The 24,266-nt window shown below is 40.6% G+C and overlaps 1 protein-coding gene across 2 annotated transcripts in view; it reads right to left on the bottom strand.

Moving 5' to 3' along the window:
• Nucleotides 1–23,452, bottom strand: part of WASF2 (WASP family member 2) — a 65,685-nt gene extending 42,233 nt beyond the window's left edge. Inside the window, exons 1-2 of one of the 2 annotated variants that reach the window (XM_070404480.1) lie at nucleotides 23,272–23,452; nucleotides 12,786–12,902 (exon numbers count right to left, since the gene is read on the bottom strand). The gene's annotated coding sequence lies outside the window, so the exon portion shown is untranslated. The remainder of the gene's footprint in view (nucleotides 1–12,785; nucleotides 12,903–23,271) is intronic. The other variant, XM_070404479.1, reaches the window with a different exon arrangement.
• Nucleotides 23,453–24,266: the final 814 nt, after the last annotated feature.

Consider the following 24,266-nt stretch of genomic DNA (forward strand, 5'->3'; position numbering starts at 1 on the left):
TAAAGGACTAAAAAGGTTAGTTAAGAGAAGTTTTAGGTGGAGGGAGCAGAGTGTGCAGAGGCAGTGTTCCAGCAACAGCAAATAGCTTGGTGTGGCTGAAGTGCAGGAAGTCATGAGTGATGAAGCTAATAAGGGAGACAGAAGCAGAGGCACAGAGAGCCTTGTATGCCACACTATAGCACTAGGAGTGTGCAGAAGGCTATTGGGAACTATTTAAGATTGAGGCCAGAGAGTGACATGATGGATTTGCATTTAGAAAGCGCTCTGGAAGCAGTGGGGAGAAGTTACTACATGAAGGGGTGAAAGACTGGGGCAATAATCCAAGTGGAAACACTTCTAATTGAATGATAGAATCTACATAATGAGAAAGTTGCAACATCAACATAAGATGATAGAAAGTGCTCTATATAGAGTTTGAGACTAGGTGGTTACTGAGAAACTTTCTCTCTAGAACAATTAAATTAACCTCTCTGGGCCTCAATTTTTTTGTTTTGTGTGTTTTTTTATAATCCTCACCTGAGGTCATGCTTATTGACTTTTAGAGTGAGGGGGAAGGGAGAAAGGGAGGAGAGAGAAACATTGATGTGAGAAAAAAACATCGATTGGTTGCCTTCCCATATGCATCCAGACCAGGGACTGAACCTGCACCTAATACCTAACACAGAGGCAAACCTGAAATTTTTCATCTGAGAACTGAAGGTAAAAGGTATTTTAGAACAAGATTGAGATAGAAAAATCAGAGAGAGAATGATCAGGGCAAATATGTGGTATTTAAGCCCTTTCACTATCGGACATCGACATACTTCTTTAGCCTCCTTTCTGTCCATACCTTTCCAATACTCTGTACTTCAACCATTGTTCACTACAGAGGCCCTCCCGCACTCTCATGCTTCTGTGACTTCATTCAAGACATTTTCTGCTTCCTGGAATATCCACCATTTTTGTCCCCCCCCCTGCTTCTTGAAATTTTATTAATCTTTCCCTGCCCAGTCCAAATGTAATTGCTTCCACAAAGTCATCCTGACCCTGTTCCCCAGAAAGAATTAATCAAGCCCTCCTCCACTTCCAAAACCACCTATTATTCCTCTATTATAGCATCCATCCCATATTACAGTTTTAATGGGGATACGCTGTGAGCTCTTTGAGGGAAGGTACTATCTTTTAATCCTGAGGTGCTAAGCAGCACTTCTGCCACCCATCAATTCTTCATAAAATATTGGATAAGTGGATAGAAAGATGGGGGAGGAGGGTGGTCAGTCTCTAAACAATGGAAAAGTCCTTTCTGACTCATGCTGACTATGAAGGAAAAAAATCAGAGAAAAAGGAAGGAAGGAGAAAGGGAGTGAGAGATAATGAAGAATAAAATGTGACCATTAGGCCCGGCTGGTGTCGCTCAGTGGTTGAGACTCGACCAATGAACCAGGAGGCCATGGGTTCGATTCCCGGTCAGGGCAAGTGCCCAAGTTGCAGGCTCGATCCCCAATAGAGGGTTACAGGAGGCAGCCGATCAATGATTCTCTCATCCTTGATGTTTCTCTCTCTCTCTCCCTTCCTCTCTCTGAAATCAATTTTTTTTTAAATGTGACAATTAGGTCCCTTTAATAGAGACCCACGTCACAAAGGGCAGGAAGAGAAAATGTAAACTATTCAGTCACTTTCTTAATGGGGGACAATAGCACAGAAAAGTGGAATTTATAACTGACTCTAAAACCTTAGCCTGTACCTTGAAATTCATCTGGGAATTATTTGGATAGGGTGTTTTCTATAGAAGTTGCTTAATTACAACTTTAATTTACTTAAGCTAAAGGTTTTCCAATTTTTCTTGTGTCATCTTGGTAAGTTATCTTTTGCTACTAGTTTGTCTCTTTTATCTAAATTTTAAAATAAATCAACATAGCAACCATATATTCCTTAAAATGATTAGCAAAATATATTGTTATGAAAACAAAATGGCTAGAAGAATGAAATAATGGCAGAGAAAAGACTCCAAAGGGGGTGGAGGGGTGGGGGGTGGAAAGAGATTAACTAAAGAACTTATATGCATGTATGCATACATAGCCCTGGACACAGACAACAGTGTAGTGAAGGCCAGAAGTGGGGGGGGGGGGGGGGGGGGGGGGGGCGCGCGCGAAGGAGGCAGAATTGGGGACATCTGTAATACTGTCAACAATAAAATATAAATTTAAAAAAGAATCCAAGACACAAAGCTTTGAGATTTCACAATATTGCAACATTTTCATGTTCTTTGTGTTCCTAGAATATAAGCTTCTTTAGAACAGGGGATCATGCCCTAGCCGGTTTGGCTCAGTGGAGAGAGCATTGGCCTGCAGACTGAAAGGTCCTGGGTTTGATTCCAGTCAAAGGCACATGCCCGGGTTGCGGGCTTGATCCCCAGTGGGGAGCATGCAGAAGGCAGCCAATCAATGATTCTCTCTCATCATTGATGTTTCTCTCTCTCCCCCTCTCCCTTCCTCTCTAAAATCAATAAAAAATACATTTAAAAAAAGAATAAAAGATCATGTCTAGCATAATCACTTGTATATAATGTGTTCTCAAAAGTATTTGTTGATTTCCTATGTCAAATAAAAAATACAAAACTGATAATTCAACAGGTTTTATATAATTGTAATAGTTGATTTTGATTAATACATGGTTGACCTTAGTGACATTTGCCCTTGTCTTTAAAATAAAGATTTTTTTTAGTTCAGTAAAATATTAGCTTCAGAGGCTACTCTTATTCATTAAATTAAATGTAAATTTTTTTACCTGTTAAAATGAAGCAATATACTGAACTTAAAGAAAATCAGCAGATAAAATAAATTTATCAGCTTTGAAATAAAATAAAAATGTAATTATTAAGACTTGTTACTATGAAAGCAAATTAAACAATTTAATAAAAATAAGTCATTTTAATTATTAAAAAACAAGTTACAAAAATAAATAAACAAACAAACAAGTTATGCTAGCTAGTTTTATCCACTCCTTCCTCAAACCTTAATACCATAAAAGCTAACTGGGAATGAAAACTCTGATTTAAATTCTAGTGTCCTTGCCCTATACCACCCTCTCCTGCCCTAGTAGATTATGTACTTGGTTAAGTACATTCTGTATGAGGAAGGAGAAACAAAGAGGCAGTTTGATCTTTAAATACCCAGAGCAGATTGTACTAGAATAATTTTGAAAGCTTTTTTAGAGATTGACCAAAAAATACTGTTCTTCTATCTTTACCTGAACACAGCTCCAGGAGAGTACATTACAAATAAGTACAATTAGAAGAATGACAATGGACACTGCCTGAGCAATTGTTCAATGAGACAGTACACACACCTTTGATTCTAAACTGGTATAATACTTTTTAACAAACATTAACAGCCTCCAGTTACCATATAATAAGGTTTTCCCAAATATCTATAGGAAGTTAACAATGGTAATACTTCTCTGCCAATCCAGTAAATCAGATGCATTTTACCAGCTCCTCTCCTTGCAGAAATCATGTTAATGAAGATGTTAGGGTATTTATGGTTTTAAATGCTAAAATTTTAAAAAACTGGACAAGTTATACAGAAATTCCTGTTGGTATTTTTCAAACTTGGAGGAAATGGAGTTTGACAAAGAATACTTCCCAAGTGGTCTAGAAAGAAGCAAAAGAATTAACAAAATGGAGAGGAGAAAATATGAAAACACATTAGGTGAAGGTTTGTTGTTGGCAGGAGAAAAAAAGTGTCTGTATTGTGTACACAAGAATCTATGGTAGCCAAAACCGGTTTGGCTCAGTGGATGGAGCGTCGGCCTGCGGACTAAAGGGTCCCAGGTTCGATTCCGGTCGAGGGCATGTACCTGGGTTGCGGGCACATTCCCAGTAGGGGATGTGCAGGAGGCAGCTGATCGATGTTTCTCTCTCATCGATGTTTCTAACTCTCTATCTCTCTCCCTTCCTCTCTGTAAAAAGTCAATAAAATATATTTAAAAAAAAAAAAAAAAGAATCTATGGTAAACAAAATTCAATTATAATGAAGCAATTATCATATGTTATCATATTTGTTAAGACTGGACTCTACCAAGAAGTATCCTTTTAGGATGTCCATCCATCTTGGTTTATATCATTTCAGAGTAATTAACAGTATATCCTTTTATTCTTTTTGTTGTTGTTAATCCTCACCCAAGGATATTTTTCCATTGATTTTTAGAGAGAGTGGAAGAGAAAGGGAAAGACAGAGAGAAACACTGATGTGAGAGAAACACATCGATTGGTTGCCTCCTGCATGAGGCCCTGAGGAGGAATCTGCAACCAAGATATATCCCCTTGACCAGAAGAGAACCTGGGACCCTTTGGTCCCCAGGCCAATGTTCTAGTCACTGAGCCAAACTGGCTAGGGCCCCTTTTACTTTTAAAAGTGAATTGGTTAGCCCTGGCTGGTGTGGCTCAGTTATTCAGAGCTTTGTCCTGTACACCTAAAGGTTGCAGGTTCAATTCTCAGTCAGGGCACATGCAGGTTCAATCCCTGGTTGGGGTGTGTATAGGAGGCAGCCGATCAATGTTTCTCTCTCACATCGATGTTTCTCCCTCTCTCTCTCCTTTCTTCTCTCTCTAAAGTCTTTTTTTTTTTAAGTGAACTGGTCCACACAATAAATTATATGAACACCTGCCCTGGCCGGTGTTTCTCAGTCATTAGAGCACCAAAGGGTCGCAGGTTCGATTACTGGACAAGGGCATGTACCTGGGTTGCAGTCTTGATCCCTGGCCCCGTCAGGGCACGTGTGGGAGGCAACCAATCAATGTGTCTCTCTCACATCAACATTTCTTTCTTTCTCTCTCCCCCTCCCCTTCCTTTCACTCTCTAAAAAAATCAATGGAAAAATACTCATGGGTGAAGATTAACAATAACAAAAGTTACATAAAAACTCTATCCTTGAAGAACCAGGAGGCAGAACTGCTACAACAGTTCAAAATTCAGAATCCACGCAAAAGTCTCAATTATATAACATTGAGTATAGATTTACCTCATTTATCTAACACCATGAATAGAACAGCAAAATAGCACTGTGATTAAGAACATGGGTATCTCAGTTGGTTAGAGCATCCTCCCAATACAGCAAGGTTGCAGGTTCAATCCCGTCAGGGAATATACAATGAATGCATAAATAAGTGGAATAACCCAAAGATGTTTCTCTCTTCCACTATCTCTCTAAAATCAATGGGGGGGTGGGGGGGAAGAATTGATGGACAATTAAAAAGAAAGAAAGAATAACATGGCTTCTGGAAACAAATGGCCTGAGTTCAAATCTCAGCCCTGTTATTATATAAACTCTACCTGTGTGACCTCAGGAAATTTCTTGTTGTTTTACTTTTTATTTTAAAATAATTCTAAACTTGGAGAAAAGTTGCAAGAACAGTACAAAGAACTCCCCAATGCTCTTCACCTAGATTCACCAATGAACATTTTGCCACTTTTACTTTCTCTCTTTCTTTACACATACACACACACACACACACACACACACACAATTTTCTTTCCTTTTTTAAATATATTTTTATTTATTTCAGAGAGGAAGGGAGAGGGAGAGAGAGATAGAAACATCAATGATGAGAATCACTGATTGGCTGCCTCCTGAATGCCCCCAACTGGGGATTGAGCCCGCAACTGAGGCATGGGCCCTTGACCAGAATCGAACCCAGGATCTTTGAGTCCGCAGGCTGACGCTCTATCCACTGAGCCAAACCAGCTAGGGTATACTAGTACACACATAATTTTCTTAGTAATTTTTTAACCATTTGATAATAGGTTGCAGACATGGTGCTGCCATTCTTACTAATTTTTTATCCATTTGATAATAGGTTGCTGACATGGTGCCCATATCTCTAAATACTTCAGGGAGTCAAAGTCAACTCTTAAGAACAAACTATAGTACAATTATCAACTTAGGGAATTTAACAATGACACATTATCAACTAACAAAAAGTCCATATCCAAATTCTACCAGCATCCCAATAATGTTCTTTATAGGATTTTTTTCCCCTCAACCCAGTATCCCAATCCAGAATCATGGGCAGATTTCTTAATCTCTTTGTATATCAGTTTCTCCATCTGTAAAATGGAGATTAATAACAGTACCTATCTCATGGGATATTGGGAGAAATAGAGGAGAAAATATACATAAAGAACATAGAGCAGCAGATGGCATTTAATGCAGTTGTTAGCTGCTTTTGGAGAATGACTGATTCCACATAAGATAGAATTGCCAGATCATGGAAATAATTCTTTAGATACTATGCTTTTTTAAGCCATTTTATGAAAAAACACTGTAAAATATATTGAGCATATCCATTATTTCTTAAACAGAATATATTAATCATAATTTAACCTTTTCTTGGTAACTCAGGGTCTTCACATCAACAGTGGAATTATGCTACAAAACTGTGATGCTCTCAGAGGCCCTGCGGTGTGAGGGCTATATGCCTTTGTAGTAAAATGGCTATAAAGTTCTGGATAGACTTCTTAAATCTCCTCCTTCTGCTGTCTTGCTTCTGATCATTAGTATGTATTAGTACACCTAATCTATATGATTCTAATAATGCTTAGGGTCATACAAAGCTTCTAGCTAAAAAAGCACTTTCATATCATCTCTCATTAAATCAATAAGTATCTACTATATCAGTTGATTAATTAGCTGATTTGAATCTCACAAGAAATCTATGAGGTAAAAAAAACATGTATTACCACTCCCAATTTTAACTACCTTATTATAGATGAATAAATTACGACTCAGAGAGGTCAAGTGACTTACTTTGTGCTACAGAGCCAACAGGCAACACAGTCAACCCTCACATACCTGGACCCTCTGTTTCTCAATACACAAGTATCACTGAGTGAGGCCCTAAGGTGATGATTGCTTTTGAGGTAAAGTGAAGAAGCTTTCTGAAAGCTCTTTGCCACTCAAATGCATTTTTAAATTTTATTTATTTATATTACTATAAATTTATTTTATTATTTTTAAATCCTCACCTGAGGATATGGTTTTCATTCCGTTTTTAGAGAGAGAAAAGGGAGGGGGGGGACATTGATGTGAGAGAGAAACATAGACTGGCTGCCTCCTCATGTGTAAACATGCGCCAAAGGGGACTGAACCCTAAACCTGGGTATGTGCCCTGATCAGGAATCGAACCTGCAACCCTTGGGTGCATGGGACAGAGCTCCAACCAACTGAGACACCGTGGCCTGGCCAGCTTACTTTTAAATGCAAAGAGTTGCATCCTGGTTGGCTGAAACTGCCAGATGTCTCATGCTCAGATGCTCTTCCTCTTCACTTTTTCAAATATTCTTTCTAAAATTCTCTGAACTTTGCAGCAACACTTTATTAATACAAACTCCACACATTTGAAACTTGAGATAAATTCAGACCTGAGCTGAAATTTACCTCTGCACTCTAATAAAGAAGACTGGCTAAGAAAACAGTGTAAATAAGATTGCAGGGGAAAATGTTTAACGAACTGTTTTTAAGTATTTCAGGAGTCTAATTTACATACAATTAATTCTCAGCCATTCATTCTCAGCCATTCATTAAACCAGGTCCAAGGACCTCTACCTAATAAAATAACCTGGTAACACGATCAGCCTAGTTTCAGCTACTGTATGACTCCCAAGTAACAGCTGCACCTAAAGAAAAACAACATACAACAATCTCACTAGGATTTACCCCAATTAGCCCAAATTAATGAGTTCTGATTGTACCTCCAGTGATCACCCACAAAACCAATTTCCTATTTCTCATCCTGGCTGGTTTGGCTCAGGGGATAGAGCATCAGCCTGCGGACTGAAGGGTCCCGGGTTCGATTCCAGTCAAGGGGACATGCCGGAGTTGCGGGCTTGATCCCCAATGGGGGGTGTGCAGAAAGCAGCCGATCAATGATTCTCTCTCATCATTGATGTTTCTACCTCTCGCTCCCTCTCCCTTCCTCTCTGAAATCAATAAAAATATATTAAAAAACAAAACAAAAAACTATTTCTCCTGATGTCTTAGTGGTCGGCAAACTGCAGGCCCTTGAGTGTGGCTCTTCCACAAAACACCACGTGCGGGCGCGCATGTACAGTGCGATTGAAACTTCGTGGCCACACTCAAGGGGCCAAAGAGGCGCATGTGGCTCGCGAGCCGCAGTTTGCTGACCGCTGTCCTAGAGTCAAAGCACGAATACAGTTAACCACCTGTCCTAGAAGCTAGGTAGAGGAAGCAAAACAAAATAGCAATGCCATAGAGCAAAGAGCCAGGCTAGGGTTCTAGGCCAGATCATGCTGTTAAATTCATGTGACCTTGGTTAAATCACTCTACTTTTTTTAGACTCTAGTTTCCTCATTTATCATTCAATGAAGGAGCCTTTCCCTCTCTCTTCCACTCTCTCTAAAAATCAATGGAGCCTGGCTGGTATGGCTCCATTGATTTTTCAGTGGTTGAGCATCGACCCATGAACCAAGAGGTTACCACTTTGATTCCTGGTCAAGGCACATGCCCAGGTTGCAGGCTTGATCCCCAGTAGGGACAGCTGATCTTTGATGTTTCTCTCTCATCGATGTTTCTATTCCTCTCTCTCCCTCTCCCTTCTTCTCTTTCTAAAAGAAATCAATAAAAACATGTATTTTAAAAAAATCAATGGAGAAATATCCTTGAGTGAGGAGTAACAAAACAAAAGAAATAATTTAAAAAAAAAATAGGCAGGAGCCTGGCCAATGTGGCTCAACTGGTTGGAGCTTCATCCCATACAACAAAAGGTCACGGGTTTAATTCCCAATCAGGGCACATACCCAGGTTGCAGGTTCCATCCCAGGTCAGGGTGTGTGCAGGAGGAGGGCAGGCCACCAATCGATGTTTCTTTCTCCCTCCCTCCCTGTCTCTCTACCTCTCCCTTCCTCTATAAAATCAATGGAAACATATCCTCAGGTGAGGATTAGAAGAAAAAAAAAAGTCCGGATTGGGGCAAGCAGAGTCAAGGAGTATTATACTGAAGGTGGATAGACAGTGTGAGCAGAAAATATAATGAGATTATTTCTAGGGAACAAAGATGAGTGCAGTATTGCAAAAGTAGTGGGAAGCAAGACTGGAAAGACAAGCTGGGTCAGATCACAGAATCTCAAATATCAGGCTGAGTCTATACTTTAGTCATTAAATGATAAGAGTCACACAAATGGAATCACAGATTACAGAATATTTAGGAAGATGATGCACATCTCACTTAAACACAGAACAGAATAGAGCTGGAAAGGAAGACTGGAAGTAGGGACAACAGTCAAGGCATACGGTAACAAAGGATCTGAAGTGGAGTACTGGGAGAAAAAGACAGGGAAGGGCCTGAGAGTGTCTTGGCGTGAAGAGAGACAGGGTGTTCAGGGAAGTCAACAGTAACTAAGGCCTCACATCTGAATGATCTGGGAAAATAGTGAAGCCAATGTTTGGTATGCTGGCAGTCCTATATCAGTCCTGACTGAATGAATGAAACATGTGAGTCAGGATAAAGAGGAGCACATCATGGAAGACGGGGGGGGGGGGGGGGGGGGGGGGGGGGGGGATTGTTGGCAGGGCAGAAGATAAGCTTAACCTTCACATTTTAACCTATGAGGAAGCCAAGGCCCTGAAGGAAAATGCTGCCCAAGTGTGCTAAGCACCTTTCTTAGAAAAGCAAAGGCTCCATCATTAAAACCTGTATAAAAGGTGTAACATCCATCCATAAAACCTATAGACGCATCTCCCAAGCAAGGAGGAAATAAGCTATACAAATCTCACCACTAGTTCCCAAAAGCAACCAGTCCACAAAAAGCTGGAGATGCAAAAGGGATATCCAGGTGGCGTGATCCAGAAGAATTCTGGGACTGTTGTATGTCAACTGCAATAGAAAAGTTACTTTTAAATTATTTTCTTTAAAAAGAATTCTGGAACTGGGATTGAGAGGTGGAAATACAGATTTGGGAGTTACTACATGGAGGTTATACTTGAAGACATGAAAGAATAGATGACCTCCCAGTACAAAAGCACAAAGAGAGAGGCAAGGTCACAGGACAACCTAGAGACTGACAAGGAAGGAAGTATCAAGGAAGGTAGAAGGAAAATCAGACCAATGCTTTGTCTTAAAAGCTAAGAAAAGAATTTTCAGAAGGAAGGCATGATCAATCCTTATCTTCCTCCTTGACCCACATATCTAATCCATCATCAAAATATATACAAAATACAACCACTTCCCATTTCTTTTTCCATCAATCTAGTTGAACTATCTAGCATTACCTGGAACAATCAATTCCTGCTCCCAGATAACCCACTTTGTTTGCAACAACTGGGTTAATCTTTTAAAAATGGAAATCATATCATATACACCTTCCCTACCACCCACCGCTGCCTAAAATTTATTTTTTCTTAATCTTCATCTGAGGATATTTTAAAAAATATATTTTTACTGATTTCAGAGAGGAAGGGAGGAGAGATAGAAACATCAATGATGGGAGAGAATCACTGATGGGCTGCCGCAACCCGGGCATGTGCCCTTGGCCGGAATCAAACCCAGGACCCTTCAGTCCGCAGGCCAAGGCTCTATCTACTGAGCCAAACCAGCTAGGGCCTGAGAATATTTTTTCCATTGATTTTTAGAGAGAGTGGAAGGGGGTGGGGGGGATTGGTTGCCTCCTGCAAGTGTCCCGACCCAGGTATGTGCCCTTGACTGGGAACTGAATTCTCAACCCTTCAGTTCATGGGCCGATACTCTAACCAGTGAGCGACACCGCCCAGGGCTTAAAACTCCTTACATGATTGGATATTTAAAGATACTGGGATGTGACAATGCTGATATAATTATGCTCCAATGGGGAAATACTTGTATTTGAAAGATATATAATGAAATATTTATTAATAAAAATTAGTCTGGCTCTGGCGGGTTTGGCTCAGTGGATAGAGCATCGGCCTGCAGACTGAAGGATCCAAGGTTTGATTCTGGTCAAGGGCACATACCTCAGTTGCAGGCTCCTCCCCAGCCCAGGCCCTGGCCCAGATGCATGCAGGAGGCAACCAATCAAACACATCGATATTTCTCTGTCCTTCCCCCTCTCTTCCACTCTCTCTAAAAATCAATGGAAAAATATCCTTGGGGAGGATTTAAAAAATAAAATAAAAATTAAAAGGTATTCTAAAATTTATATGAGGAAAACTAGAATAAAAAAAAGAAAGAAATTGGTTTGATTCCTGGTAGGGGACGTGTAGGAGGCAGTTGATCAGTGTTGCACTCTCTTTACCTCTCCCTTCCCCTTTCTCTAAAATTAATAAGAGGGCAGGCTGGAGGGGATCAAAGAGGGGGGAAAGGGGACATATGTAATACTTTCAACAATAAAGATTTAAAAAAATAATAAAAGAAATAAAAATATTTTTTAATGTTAAAAAAAAAAGAACAGGTAAAATCATTTAAATAAACATTCTCCAAAGAAGATACACAAATAGCCAACAAACACATGAAATGATGTTCAACATCATTAATCATTAGAGAAATACAAGTCAAGACCTAAGTTATCACTTTGAACCCACCAGGATGACTATAATTAAAAAAACAATAAAAAGTATTGGTGAGAATGTGGAAAAATTGGCTCATACACTGCTGGTGGAAATGTAAAATGGTGCAGCCACTTTGGAAATTTATAAGACATCAGTAACACATATGCATACCTGAAGTGAGAGGACACATGTTATAATAAAAATTAGATAGAATTTTTAAAACCCTCTTCCAAAGGCTACTGAAAACAGCAAATAAATGACTTAAGAAGACTAACCCCCCCACACCCCCGAGAATTAATTTAGAAACAGAAATAAGAGTCCGATATAGTTCCTTCTCTAGATGAAGATGCATAAACAAAGCGATCACCCAGGGGTTGACATTGAATAAAACACTTTTAGAAATTATCTAGGAAAAAAACTAGTGAAATTTTCTCAATCTGCAGATAACTCTACAGCAATAGCTAGAAGTATGATGGTACAAAGTTGCATGTTGAGAAATGTGGAAAATAGCTTCCATGTAGACAAAAATAAGGTAATGCAAATGGAAAAATAGTCCAAACTATAATTATTAGGTGATGAGCTCTAAAGAAAAGCGTTTCCGAGTCCCTGGACTTTCCCTGAATACAGCTACTAAAAGGCAACAAAATGCTAGCTGTTGTCATGAAAGCTGTGGAAACACAGAGCACATTATCCTGCTCTTCTACAAACCAAAGTGTATCCGTACCTAGAATAGAATGTGCAGTTGTAGTCACCATAGCACAAAAAAAGGTAAAAGAAAGAAGATCTAGAAAGGTATCCAAAAAGACCAAAGGACAGAGAAGCTTCTGCATGCATAGGGTTTTTTAAAAATAGAGATACAGATATATAAAGGACACTTGAATATGAAACAGAGGGTATGAAATAGTAAAAAGAGACTGCACCAAATCTTAGAACTTATAAACCAGAACTCTAAAGAAACAATAAAGTCTATTTTTAAAAAATGTTAAGCCCAGGTTTTAGAATCAGAAATGTCAAAGAGAGAGAGAGACAGAGACAGAGAGACAAAGGAGGGAGTTTGATTGGTTTTGAATTCTAGCCCCAGTACTCTAACGGTGTGACCATGGGCACATTCCTGAATTTCTTTGAGCCTCACTTTTCTCATCTGTAAATAACAACTAATTTGAAGGTTTGGTGTAGGGAGAGACAAGGCACCTGGCACATAGTATATACTTACTTCTCAGCAGCTATTGCTTTTATTAGGACCAATAAAAAAATAATAGTTTACTCACCCTGGCCGGTGGCTCAATGGTTAGTATCAGCCTGTGCACCAAAGGGTCTTGGGTTCAATTCCTGATCAAGGGCATGTACCTGGGTTGTGGGTTTGCTCCCACCTCCCGCTGGGGCACCTGCAAGAGGCAACCAGGCAATATGTGTCTCTCACAACAATGTTTCTCTCTCTCTCACTCCCCGCCCACTCCCTCCCTCACACTCTCTCTGAAAAGCAATGGAAAAAATATCCTCAAGTGAGGATTAATATTGTCAGGTAAGAATTAACAAAACAAAAAACTTAATAGTTTACTACCCAATTCAGTAAATAAAGTGCTAAAATTCATTACTCAGATGGGAAGTACAGAATATAAAAAATAATAATTCAGCCCTGGCCAGGTAGCTCAGTTGGTTAGAGCATTGTCCCAATATGCCAAGGTTGCGGGTTCAATCTCCAGTCAAGGCAAATACAAGAAGCAACAAGTGACCCGGCGAGTGTGACTCAGTGGTTGAGCATAAACCTACGAACCAAGAGGTCCCCGGTCAGGGTACATGCCCAGGTTGAAGGCTTGATCCCCGTTCCCCAAGGCAGAGGGGGTGAGGGGGATGAGGGGAGCAGCTTGCAGGACATCTGACCAGGAATCAAACCAGTGACCCCTTGGTTCCTGGGTCAACACTCTACCACTGAGCAACATGGGCTGGCAGAGAAGCCAACATCTGCACCCAAATAGAAGGACTCCAGAATCGACACTCATAACCACAAAACTATTATCGCCTCCTACTCTACAAGAAATGTTGGGTGTTGGATATATGAGAATGAGGTTAGTGATGAAGGAGTGTATGGTTGAGTATTCAAAAATGTTGCCTGACAAGGCCAACCCAGCCAAGGTCCTACCAGCTACTTAGATTTAGGGTGGCCATAAGCATGAACACTGAAATAACAAGAACTGATTAATAAGGATATGACAAGCCTAATATAAGAAGGGAAGCCTAAAAATCCCTGAACTATGGTCTCAGCTATGGTAAGCAAAGTGCAGAGAAAGAGGAAAACATATCAAAATGCTAACTGCTGGGATTATGGGTGATTCTTATTCTCTGCTTCTTATTTTTTCATATGGCTTTTTTTTTCTTCTTCTTTTTTTTTTTTACAAAGAGCACTCATTTTCATAATTGGAAAAAGGCAGAAATAAAAATAAATCTGAGGAAACATTCATTCTTTTTTATTTTTTATAAATATATTTTATTGATTTTTTTACAGAGAGGAAGAGAGAGGGATAGAGAGTTAGAAACATTGATGAGAGCGACACATGGATCAGCTGCTTCCTGCACACCCCCTACTGGGGATGTGCCCGCAACCAAGGTACATGCCCTTGACCAGAATCGAACCTGGGACCTTTCAGTCCACAGGTCGACACTCTACCCACTGAGCCAAACTGGTGAGGGCGGAAACATTCATTCTTTATTAACTTCTGGTCGTGTCATTTGTTGCAATGAGCATGTATTACTTTTGTAATTTCAAAGAGATTTTATAAACAAATAAATCTAGGATATTAGGGAAAGGAAATAAATTACACGTGAATATCAAAGCAAAAATAAAAATGGATATGATATACGAATAAGCAAATTAGAAGCTACTGTTTGTTGGAAAGAACTCTAGATATGTATCAAAAGACTTGGGTTCATACTGATATACACATCAATGTGGAGGAATCTCAAAAACTTTATGTTGAACAGAAGAATTCCGACAAAAAAGGAGTGCATACTGTGAGTTAATAACGGGCAAAATCAATATGTGACAGAAACCAGAACACTGGCTGCTGCCTAAAAGACAATGGGGACTGACTGGAAGGATGTGAGGAAACTTTGAAGGGGTATGGAAATGTTCTCTTGTTTAGGATGTTGGCTACACGTGTTTACATTTGTCAAAAGTCATCTAATTAATATACTCATCTAATTAATATATTCATTTCACTTTATGTAAATTTTACCTTTAAAAGATCTCATTTAAAAAAAGACAGGAGCCTGGCTGGTGTGGCTCAGTGGTTGAGTGTCAAACTATGAGCTAGGAGGTCACGGTTGGATTCCTAGTTAGGGCACATGCTTGAGTTGCTGCCTGAGGCCGCTGATGGATGATTCTCTCTCATCATTGATGTTTCTATCTCTTAGTCTCTCTCTCTCTCTCTCAAATCAATAAAAACATCTTTTAAAAAAAAAATTTACTTGCCCTGGCCTGTTTGGTTCGGTGGTTAGAATGTCCGTCCTCAGACCAAAGGGTTGCAGGTTCAATTCCCAGTCAAAGGCACATACCTCGGTTGCAGACTCAATCCCTACCCCGCCCCCTCCCATTGGGGCACCTGCAAATGGCAAAAAATTAATGTGTCTCGCTCACATCGATGTTTTTCTCTCTCTCCCCCTCCTCTCCCTCCTTTCCACTCTCTCTAAAAAACTCAATGGAAAAAATATCCTCAGGTGAAGATTTAAAAAAAAAGACAAGGTTCAATCTCAAATCCATTATTAATTGAGTGACTCTAAGGAAGTTACTTAACCTTTCTGAGCCTGTTTATCTATAAAATGTAGCTACTAATATAATAGAATTTATCTCAAGTGCTGAGGACTGACTGTAATAGCACAGATCAAAGTGGGAGCACTGTGCTTTGCAAATTATCACTCAATGAATGTTGAAGGAGCTTTAAAAATAAAGGGAAAAAAATAAAAATAAAGAGGGGGCTAGGTTGGTCTTATACTTCTCATAATTCCACAGATGCCTTTGCTATCAGAAATACTATTCCTTAAAGACTATCCGTATTCGTACAAAGGAAAATTTACTTCCCATTCTCAATTGTGAATAGAAGGGAACCTTAATGGGCATGACATAAGACTTTCTCTTACACAGTTAAACAATTTCTCAAGATACAATTTGAGAGAAAGTTTATAGACTGAGTACTTGCTAGAGCAATGGCATTATCAGGGGAGAAAAGGCTCTCAATTCTAAATGCTTGAGAGTAAAAGAACTGCTCTTGTTACTTTACTATGTCAGTTACAAAGTTTAAATGCTGCCATCATGTATATGTGTGTAAGTAGGTATGTGTGCATATAACACACATATTCACTCAAATTGGAACTAAGATGAACCATTTCTTCTTCCCAAAATGTCTTCTACACTCTAAAACTAAGAAACTTAATTCTGTTCCAATGGAATTCTTCTTATAACTAAGAGAATATGTCTCAGACTTTTCAACATTTTGCCAAAAAAGAAAAACAGCTTGAAAAATAATATCACAGGCAATCAATTTCTTTATTAGTGTGAGGAAATCATGACGAAAATCAACATTTTCTGAGATACGTCTATATCTGAACATCATTTCCTCTGCAAGCATTCAACAATTCTTGTTTCTAATTCAATTGTTTGGTTTCTGAATTAAAGAGTGTTTCATATACATAAATGGTAACTATTCTGAGATACCATTCATAACTATACATTTGAATTCTCTAGAGAACCATTCATAACTTCTAAGGGAACAGGGAAAAAAAAACATTCATTCAACTTCACGTTAATGGTTACTAAGACATGAATGATTATAACGCTATTTGTGGAAAGTTGACCAAAGAAGAATGAAATCCCCAAATGTTACTACTAACTTGTCATCATTTTATGAATGCCCAAAGGGACCAAGGATTGCAGCCTTGACCAATCTACCTATCACAAAAAACAATGAGCTTAGAAAAACATGCTTGTTGGGTAAATGTGTTTTGTTTTGTTTTTTAAATATGTTTTCATAGATTTTTTTTTTAAGAGGGAGAGAGAGAAACATTGATGTGATAGAGAAACATGGATGGTTTCCTCCTGTGGGTTACTGATCAGGGAACCCACATCCTGGATATGTGTCCTGACAGAGAATTGGATCCAAGACCTTTCGGTGCATGGGACAACACTCAACCAACTCAGCCACACCAGCCAGGGCCTAAAGATGTTTTTTTAGAGTTATAGAGTATCTATACAGGGCCATCAAAAGATACATTTTAGCCATGAAACTCAAAAATTAGCAAAGAATCCTGACAAGTGCTGGCAAGTTCTCTCTAAAACCAATGCTGACTATTCTTTAGGTGTTCAACTTTTCAGCTATGAACTTTTCTGAAAAAGTCTTTTATGCAAGGTAGTAATATCCTAGTAGTTCTTTACTCTAGTGCTAGAGACTGATTTTACATAGATCTGTTTGCATAAATAATTCAGCTATCTGCACTGCTCTAATATATTTAAATCAAATCAAATAAAATTTGAACAGAATAAAAATAATGGGGCTATTTTAAGGTTGTCACCTCCTGATTTCCCTCATTTTTCTTTCTTATCCAAAAGTCAGAGACAAGAGACTATATAACTAGAAAGAAGGAATATGAGTGTACATCTAAGGACATTTATACTCACTTCTCTCTATAACTATATTCCACCCCTACCCTTGATTTAGTTGTACAGGGGGGCAATTTTGCCCTTCAGGGAACATTTGACAATATCTGGAGACATTTTTGGTTGTCACAAGTTGTAGGTAGAGACCAGGAATGCTGCTGAACATGCTACAATGCCCTCCACAATTACAGAAGCCCTCACAATTATAGAATTACCAGCCCAGAATGTCAATAATGCCAAGGTTGAGAAACTCTACCCCAGTACTCAAGAAAGACCTACCTCTCAGAATAATAAATATTTGCTGATCTGAACTAAAAAAGACCATGAATTGGAAGAAAGAGAAGCCTACTAAAATGAAGAAAACAGAGGCCATAATTTAGCATCTATTACATCTTTTATTGCATGTTGAACACCAATCATACAAAAATAAACCAATACAGTCTGGTCCTTAAGGAAAGAGTTTTATAATTTGTCTGATGTCAGATCTGATAATCTGATAAATGCTTTAAGGAAGGAAAAAACATACAAGGGCGTCACTCAACTTTTCCTGAAAATGCTTCATGGACTAGATGGCATCTTAGCTCAGTTCTGAAGGATGAGTAGGCGGCATCTTATTTCACAACTCATATGCCTCTTTCCAGAGAGCCATTCATTTCTTCAGTCAACAAAAAACTATAGAATACCAATTATGTTCCATGCACTGTATTATGTGTTGGAGACCCAGTCAAATTACAACTTTCCATATTTCTTCCCCTGGCATCACTGGTGTCTAGCAGTCCACCTCGCTCACCCAAAACCCCAACAATTCTTGTACTTCTACCTATTCCTCATTTAGCAATTATCACCCAAATAGATCTTAGTCAGTAAGGCCACCACTCGAGAAGTAAACAAAACTTTGAAGAGCCTGTTGACACAGAGAGTAATCATGCCTGGGTCATAAAATCAGGGTGGTAATGCTGGCAGAGTAGCTAGCAAAGAACTGACTATGGGTCCAGATCTGCCAACTGATCGATGTGTGTTGGTATCTTGGAAAGCTATTTTACTTTATAAAAAAATCTGGGGCCTCTTTCACACTACCCAATTCATGCCAGTGAATTAATCAATATGTATATACTGAGCACCTATAATGTGCTTGTCAGTGGTCCTCAATCCTGGTTGTGCATTGACATCGAAGCTCCCAGGCCAGATATGAATATCTTTAAATGGTAAATTCTGACGCAAGGTAAGTTTGGTTCCCTAGCCTTTAGGCATTACAGAATACAAAAGAAGTATAAGACAGAGTTCCTATCTTGAGGAATAATCACAACAGTCTTGGTATAGGATGTTAGTCCACTAATTTGTAATCCTTTTACAATATTATCTGTGCTTATGAAATAGAAGAAACTGGAGTAATGTGGATAAGAATTGCTCCTATTCCCTGGTCCAATTGTACACCAACCCCACCTGCAACTTCTGCTATACCTTCCTACGCTCCTTCTATCTTCTATTGTTCTCGGGAACTGTGGAGACCCCCAAGTAGAAGGATAAGGATATGTGGTATCCTGAAGTTCAGAATCTCTCAAATTCATGCTGTCATGGAACTTCTTTTAGAAAGAAATAATTCTTTAACTTCCAACAATCCCAGTCACCACAGTCTATAGTTAGCATGTTCAAGAAAAGTAGAGAGTAAACTGAGTTTTTGTAAATATGCTCTTAGAGGTCCTTGGCCATTTAAAGAAATCACCCAAATTCATAAGACTAGTCAACTCACACTTCTCATATAGCATATACTTAAAATAAAAATACTCAAAATTAAACGTATTTTAGAAAACTCTTTTCCAAGATGTGCAAATTGTGGAGGCTTCATAAATTAAAAATAATTTTTTCTTTTTTTTTAATCCTCACACAAGGTTGTGTTTTATTAATTTTTTTTTGAGAGAGAGAGAAAGGGAGAGAGTAATATTGATGTGAGAGAAACATCGATGGGTTGCCTCCCATATGCATTACAACCAGGGATTGAACCCACAACCTAGGTATGTGCCCAGACCTGGAATCGGACCTGCAACCTTTCTGGTGTACAGGACAATGCTCCAACCAACTGAGCCACCCAGCTAGGGCAAAAATAAAAATTTTTGACATAAATACCATCCAGCAGTGATAACTTATACTAAATACCATCAGCTTTAAATTCTGCAAACGTGAATCTACATATCCTCACCTAACTATTTCTCTGAATTATATGAAAAGGTGCAATTCTCTTAATTGCTATACAAAGAGGAGCGTAAGACACTATTAATTACTTTTTTTAAAAGAGGGGTAGCCCTGCCCAATGTGGCTCCGTTGGTTGAGCGTAGTCCTAGGCACTGAAAGGTCGATAGTTCTATTCTCAATCAAGGCACATGCCCAGGTTTTGGGGTTTGATCCCCATAAAAGGCACCTGCAGGAGAGGCAACCGATCAACATTTCTCTCTCACATTGATGTTTTTCTCTCTCCCTAAATCAATAAAAACATTAAAAAGGAAGTGAGGCCCTGGCCGGTTTGGCTCAGTGGATAGAGCATCGGCCTGTGGACTGAAGGGTCCCTGGTTCGATTCCGGTCAAGGGCACATACCTGGGTTGTGGGCTCAGTCCCCAGTAGCGGGCATGCAGGAGGCAGCCAATCAATGATTCTCTCTCATTATTGATGTCTCTCTCTCTCTCTCCCTCTCCCTGACTCTCTGAAGCCAATAAAAATATATTAAATAAATAAAAAGGGGGTGGAGGTAATAGGGTGTCAGTCAAACATCTAAAACACTGACCACTGAGTGTATTAAAAGGTAAATTTTGGCCCTGGCTGGCATGGCTCAGTGGTTAGAGCATTGGCCCACGCACTGAAGGGTCTCGGGTTCAATTCCCTGTTAAGGGTATGTACCTGGGTTGCAGGTTTCATCCCTAGCCTGGGTTGGAGTCTGTTTGGGAGGCAACCAATCAAAGTGTCCCTCTCACATCGATGTTTTTTTCTCTCTCTCCTCTGTCTCTTCCCCTCTTTCCCTTCTTTATAATCTCTCTGAAAAGCAATGAGAAAAATATCCCAGGGTAAGGATTAACAAAAATAAATAAATAAATACATTTTAAAGAAATGATTAGGGATCATCAGAAACAGATCCTCAAAAAAAAAGAAGTTGCCCTGACCGGTTTGGCTCAGTGGATAGAGCATCAGCCTGCGGACTCAAGGGTCCCAGGTTCGATTCTGGTCAAGGGCATGTACCTTGGTTGCAGTCACATCCCCAGTGGGGAGTGTGCAGGAGGCAGTTGATCAATGTTTCTCTCTCATCGATGTTTCTAGCTCTCTATCCCTCTCCCTTCCTCTCTGTAAAAAATTAATAAAATATATTTTAAAAAAGAGGCAATTTTTAGTACTTAAGGAAAAATGCACATTGGCACATATTAGAATAAGATTATTATATGAAACAAACAAAAATATATCTTCTATGTAACACTGTTCTTAGAACCCATGGCTTTGAAATTAGCTTGGTTTACAATGTTTTTTCTTGTAATTGTTCTTGTCATCATATGTTTTATCCATAGAGGTTCACTATCCCTTAACTTCAATTCCAAAATCCAAAAGGCTACAAAAAACAAGTTTTTCATTATTCATTTGGCAGCAAAACCTGATGTGAAATGACATAAGGCTATTTATAGTATTTATTCATCCCACTTGGTTCGAATAGTCTGACATTTTACTACAGAAATAGTAATGTGTGTGATTACAAGGTGCTGCCCCATACCTCTCTGAATGTTACATAACCACAGTATGTGTACTATATTCCATTTCTAAAATCCAAAAACTTCTAAATTCAGAAACACCTGCAGCCCCAAGAACTTTTTTTTTTTAGCCACAAGGTACTTTGGACTGGTATACTAATTAAAATTAAATATTATACGGAAAATATAACCAATACTGAGAATAAAGGTAAATGTTCACATGCAATAAATTCAGTGTCTTATAAGTAATTCACAGTACACAATCCTTTAAAACAAAGCACTAAAGAGATTTTTAACTAATGTCAAAACCCTAAAATACCATTATGTGTTTTTTAAGTGATGGTGACATTTGCATCATCCAATACCTAGATCAACTCCTCTAAGGTTAAAATGCACTAATTTAAATCATAGTTAAAACAGAACCAAGGACTGCAATTGGTTAGTTATGTTGAGAAAAAGAATCATCTACTGATAAGTAACATACCGTACCCAGTAAAATGTTCTGATTTTTAAAAAATTTTATCTCAGAGTTTAAGATCTAAAATGATCTATTCCAGATTATAATTTCTAAACGCTGAACAAATGACAATTGATTTTTTCTGTAAAAGCAGAGTCGGACAGGGACAGCTCTTGCATATATTTGAGGGGGTGTGGGGGGGGGGGGGAGTTTCACAGTCCTTTCCTTCCTTCCTCCTGCAGTTGCTGCCTTCTGGTTTTAGAATTTCAAACAAAGAAATACATATTGGCTCCACTGCTAAGAAACGCCCTCTTTCTCTGCAACTTCCTCTTCCAATTTTCTTCCCTACCATGGACATCCGAGAACAATACACATTGACAATTCTACCATTTTGATGAACCGAAAGCCCTGAGGTTTGGAAAAAGTAAGGGCTGCAATTTATAGTACCCAGCCACCTCCCAATCTAGGCCCACAATCTTTAATCAGCTAGGACTCTGATAACAGGGACCACAAAGAAACATGCTTAATCGGAGGAAGTCTACTGAACTTTTTACTCAAGAATCCAAAGACATTTGAACTAACAAATGGGAAATTTCTTCCGTCCCAAGAAAACTTGGCCTTCATAGGGAGGAGGGAAAATTACCAGGCTGGCAGCACTCTGAAACCAGTGTGAAGCCGACCCACCATAGATAGTGGGTGAACTTGCTTCTACAAGCCAGCCAGCCAGGATGCAAACTGAGCTCTCCCGAGTTCTAACACACTTCAAAGTGACGCTGACAACTTAGAAAAATGGTCTTTTCCAACTACTCACAGACTGAACAAAGAGGACATCAAGACCCAGCTCATCTTCATGCCAGAAGTGTCTGGGACCAGACCCCTCACCCCATTTGTGGCAAAGCAAGCTTCTCTGACGTGGACAGAGACCTCCCCACTGCCCAGTGAGCCTCAAAGGAAACACCTTATCCTTGCACCTTACTGGGTGATCTTGAGCAAGTTACTTAACTCCTTCACTTAGTTTTCTTTATGTGCAAATTCTCAAGGGCAGCTGTAAAAAAATGAAAGGAGAATAGATGCCTAAAGGTCTGACACACAGTAGGGAGCGCCATGCATGTTCTCGCCTCCTCCTCCTCCTCTTCCTGAATTCTTTGGGGCATAAATTTCAATCACAGCCCCAAGAGGCGCCAAGGATTCCTTCCTCTTCTGATTTTATGGAGAACTATGTATTACTTCCCATCTCAGAGGCTCCAGGATCCTGGAGGGCCGAGACATCACTCCATCACACTCTGGGGTCCGTCCAAAGTCTTCGTGGAAAAGCCCCTTTGGCCACTATCCTTACTCTGCAGCACCGCCCTGCACACATACGTGTACACACACACACACACACATACATACACACGCGCGCACACACACACACACACACACACACAGTCCAGCCGCCATTCGGCAACTTAGCAGGCCAGGCGCTTCAAAAAGCACCTCAATTCCTTCATGGCCCATAGATGGAAACTGAGGCTCCGCCTGGGGAAGAACTTGCCCAAGATCTCAGACAGGATCTGGGATCCAACTCATGTACATATGAGACTGCAACGTCTCCGCTTCAAAAATCGGGAACTGAGGCGCAGGGGGGGGAAGGGACTTGCCCAAGGTCACACAGCGAGCTGGTGGCAGCGCCGGGTCAGGTTCGGGCACTTCCGAAACCGCACAGACTCGGTGGCTCCGAGTCCCAGAGGGGATCTCCGGGATCCCTCCGCTCGGGGGAGGGGAGTGGAGAGGAGGACGCCGCCCCGCGCAGGCCGCTCACCGGCCTCTGCGGGCCCGTGACAGGCGAGGACCCCGCTCCCGCAGGACCCAGCGCCGCTCGGGAGGGGCGGCCCGGCCGGGCCCAGCACCTCCCGGCGGGGCCGCCCCGTGGGGACTTGTTGCTCACCTGGCCTTGCGCAGCCGCCCTCAGCGACAGACGGGCCGGCCGGTCGCCCTTCTCCGCCTCGGGTCTGTCCCCGCGGGCCGCCCAGGCAGCTGCCACACTGCTGGACACCGGTCAGTGCGCTACGCCCCCAGCCGTGCTTCACCGGCCCGCGTCCGCCATTACGCGATTCCCCGCCCTGGACGCAGCCACACCCCGCCAACGGTCCTGATTGGCTCTTTGCCCCACCCGCCTGGGGCTTCCGGGCCTTTCATTGGCCTGAACGGAATGCCAGTTAAATAGCCACGCAAAAGACGTACTCAAGTGAACTGTCCCGGGAGCTCCACCCGAGCTACTTCCGCAATCGGAGTAAACAGCGGGGGGGCAAACCAAGTGCGAGGGGGTGGCGATTACGTTAAATCAACTCCTAAGTTCAGAGTAGGAAAACTCCACCTAAGAAAGTGTAAAAACTCATGCAAAGTGTATTGAAAGGCGAATTCTTTTTCTTAGAGTTAAAAAGAACCAATGTTTTTGGTGGAGCGGAGGGGCCAAGCTCATGCACTTGCTGTGGACACCCCTCAAGTTGCGCATCGTTTTGTCTCTTCCCTCCCGGTCTCAGGTGGGGCAGAAAGTTGGGTGGAGAGAGTGAGTCACTGGCTCGAACCCTCCACTGCAGGATCCAATCCGGGGGGGAGGCCCTGGGTCCTGGAACTGGGAGACGGTTCTGAAAGGCCAGGATCAGATGGCCCCCACCTAACTCTGCGACTTCAGACCACTTCCTGAATTTATCTGGGTCTCAGTTTGTCCTGCGAAATAGGAGCAGTCCCGTGAGTGGGTATATGTGCATCTTGTTGGTTATAAAAGGCTGCAGCTGGATATCCGCGTGACATTCGCAAGTTGGCAAAGATACCTCGTTTAATTCTCTAGAGCAACTCTGTAAGACAGATGGTGTTCTTGTTTTGGAGAAGAGAAACTCTATGGCTTATCCCGGGTCACCCAGGGAATTTGAAACAACCCTG

Source organism: Myotis yumanensis, unplaced genomic scaffold, assembly GCF_028538775.1.
Source record: "Myotis yumanensis isolate MYYU_CA2020_CCGP unplaced genomic scaffold, mMyoYum1.0.hap1 SCAF_2, whole genome shotgun sequence".
Lineage (NCBI taxonomy): Eukaryota > Metazoa > Chordata > Mammalia > Chiroptera > Vespertilionidae > Myotis > Myotis yumanensis.